The 3,530-nt window shown below is 35.1% G+C and overlaps 1 long non-coding RNA gene across 1 annotated transcript; it reads right to left on the minus strand.

Annotated features, from left to right (window-relative positions):
- Positions 1-488: 488 nt before the first annotated feature.
- LOC107021563 lies at positions 489-3,095 on the minus strand. Its single transcript, XR_001457039.2, has 2 exons — positions 2,237-3,095; positions 489-905 (listed from the first exon to the last, which is right to left on the minus strand). It is a non-coding gene; the product is annotated as an uncharacterized LOC107021563 (long non-coding RNA).
- Between the last annotated feature and the right edge of the window lie 435 nt (positions 3,096-3,530).

Here is a 3,530-nt window from a genome sequence, read left to right on the forward strand (position 1 = left end):
TTTTTTGTGGCCTACCCGTGAGTGTGTGAAACTCTTATGAACACCATTTGAATCTTACCCGTTGTTTTATCCAAAACTGGAAAAATATTTGTTTTGAAGGTTTCTCGATTTTTGAAAGAGTCACAACTTAATTTTAAAAAAAAATTAAGAAAATATTTTCTTTCAAAAGACTTAACAGAATCATCTATTGAAAACAATTAAGGGGGGTTTGGGGATTCATATTAATGTCTTAGGAAGGTCTGAAAGCACCTAAGACATTCCGTTAACCTACATTTATCCAACAACTAATAATTTGGCTAAGAAATCTGATGAAAAATACTCTCTAGAGTTTTAAAGGAAAATACCAAAAATCGTTAGAGGTTGTTTTTAAAAGTAGAAACTTTATCTAAATAAATTGTTTGCAAAAATATTGGTTTTAAGTCGATGAAACCATTTTTTTTTGCGGGGATTCAGATTTTTCTAACTCTAAAATTAACGACAAATAAAGAGGATAGATAATTTAAAACATATATAGAGAGAGATAGGGAGAGAGAGATTCGGGTCCAAATCCATGTTCTGTTTGCCTTGACCGTTATTTGGACTTACCGGTTTTGGGTTTTTGACCCATTTGACCTTTTTTTTCGTACCTGTCCTAAACTAAATGATAATAAAATGAATACAGAAAAAATAAATAATAATAAAAAAAGAGACAAGGGCTTACGCTCCAAATAAATACAATGAGAATTTTTTTTGGAATAATTTCCCCAAGCTCTTCATCTCTTCTTGCTTGCTTCGAATTGCTCCACTTCGGAACATTTTGGCATCCATTTGTCTTTTATGATTGGCTGACTCAATAAGGGAATTTTAAACTTTGATGGCTCTCTTGAAAGATGCGAGTGGAAGAGTTCCCATCGAACTCGGGCGGACTTAATCATAGAAATGGAGAAGAGATATTTGCATTGGCATCACAATAACCAAGGAAAAACGAATAGAAAATGTACAAATAAAACTAACTATTGTTTAATCATTATGGCAATAACCCAGAACATATACATACAATGCTGCCAACAAAGATAAATAAAATGGGCAAGCCAATGAATGATATCACCACATAATCAACCCGTAAAGATTCCCATTACATATTAAAATTCGTCTCATTTTAATATTATAAGGAAGACATATCACACCACTGCAGATAAGAAAGACTATGACCACAAAATGGGATTAAAAATTCATGGAATAAACCATAATGAGTAAACACTTAATGCATCATTGCAAAATAGCATGCACCAGAACTTTCTTTTCGACTAATGGTAAACCCAACCAATAAAGAAAACAAAATGCACAACAACCTAATGCACTTAGTAACAATAAGAGTCATATCACATGTCACCAAAACAAAATTTTACATGCCTTATGTTAGAGTGCTGTCAAAGAAACAACATCAAAACGATAACACAATAAAGAGATGCTAATTTTCAGAAATTTTAACATTAAGAGTTCGAAGAAAATACGCCAAACAAAAATTCATAAAAAAGTCCATTCAAAACAAAATTCAGAAGACGGTGAGCCCACTTATTCGTACCAGGTAATTTATCACAGACATCAAATATGGTGGTAAACCATAGACAACCGTTTAGAACCAAGCAAAACATAAGAGACCCTTGACAAGAACAGAATGGGGCCATAGACTATTAGCGGACAGAAGATGAACCACCTCATTCGATAGAACAAATCAGAATAACACGATAAGTCGTCCTCATGCCAACTTGTTTCAAAGATTACTACACTCCAAAAGTCAAACGAGAGGCAGAGTTCTGGTAGATTAAAACCGACAACTGTAAAAGAGACTCGTCATGACCAACAAAACCTTCACGAAACTCGAAACGAACCAAACCTACGCAAAATTCAGGACGAACCAAAACCCCCTGAACAGAGATACCAAGACTAGGGGGTATATGCACGTAGTATAAGATAAGAACTAGACAAAACTAACTCAACACAACAACGAGTTTTAAACAATATAAGCCAAGAAAATAAGACAATTAGAGGTTCAAAAAAAGGCTTGTCAATATTCGTTGAAACAGTTAACAAATTAAACCAAAGGCGCTCCGAAATTCAATATTCCAACAAATCATGTGAGATAACGACAAAACAGCAAGCACTTTATGATAAAAAATGATAATGAACAACAAAAAAAACATAATAATCGCCGGAATCAAAGATTAAGGAAGGGGAAATTAACAAAGTTGCTTACCGCTTGTTGGGCAGCGAGTCCGGAACGAGGCAAGCAAAAGGTTAGCAAACTCCCAGGATCTTGAACAGAACTTCGATTCGAGCAGACAAACCAAAGCTTCGAACCCAACTTTGACCAAGGAGAACTCCTCTTTTTCGAATGAGAGCAGCTAATTAACTTTTAAACTTTTAGTTGTACGCATAGAAAAATGAAAAGAGGAACTCTCTGTACCTCTTACTTCTTATGACTCAAATTTTCAAGCAAAATCTGTCCATCCCTCGGAAACAAATAACTCCCACAAGAAAGAAAGAAAACGAAAAAAAATCCCCCCTCTCTATAATGAAAACGATCTTATATGAGGGAAAGAATTATGGTTCCTTTAGAACAGGCCAAAAAAATTCACTCCAGGACCATCCAATTTCAAATTCAAATCCAAAATCCCTAAATAAATGTCATCCCGATTTGCAACGGACTTCAAGCGAGGTGGAGGGACAAGATCGACCCATTGTACTGGGGAGGCAACATGGCTTAATCTTGAGTCTCAAAGGTCAAAAATGCATTCCTGCCATCGTACGAACAGAGAAGGACGTTGAGGAAGAAGACAAAACTGTCTGATCCGTAGCGTTTTTCTCTTCATACTCGCCCTTGCCATCCACGCGCTCGACGTCTCTGAGCTTTGCTGCCCCGGACGAAGAAATATGGGATCAGATTGGTTGTACGCGCTGAAATCCTTCAGCAAAGCTCTGGGTTTTCGCTGAAGAAGACGAAAATAGGGTCGAAGCTCTACTGCAGCACATTGTTGGACATTTTCCTGAAGGTGGCTTGGGCCGGAAAAAGAAAAGGGCTGGGTTTTTAAAAGAGCAAAGGACCTTGAACTGGGTCAATTCTTTGGGGAAGAAACAAAATGGACTAGGGAGGTTTGGATTTGGCTGAGAAAAGGATTACATAGATATTCCAAGGGCCCAAGATTTTGATTTGGTCAAATGGAATAGAACTAAATGGTATGCTAGACAAAATGAATCATTACAAATTAATTGAGCAATCTTCCTACTTTAACGAAAAAAAATAATCCGCGTAATTATAAGATAATTGAAAATCATAAACTATTGTGTAATTAACTAATTAATAAAAATACTTAACAAAATAAAATCTTTAGAGACGAATTTGAATAATCATACAAAAAATTAGTTATATACATTATTGTCAATCATATGTAATGTCTAAAGAATTATGAAAACGATAAGATTTATTTGGAATAGCTAGTGAAACCTTCTAAACCTTAAAAAAATTTATTATTTTAAAGCGTTTAAGATTA

The sequence above is a fragment of the Solanum pennellii genome, chromosome 6 (genome assembly GCF_001406875.1).
Source record: "Solanum pennellii chromosome 6, SPENNV200".
NCBI lineage: Eukaryota > Viridiplantae > Streptophyta > Magnoliopsida > Solanales > Solanaceae > Solanum > Solanum pennellii.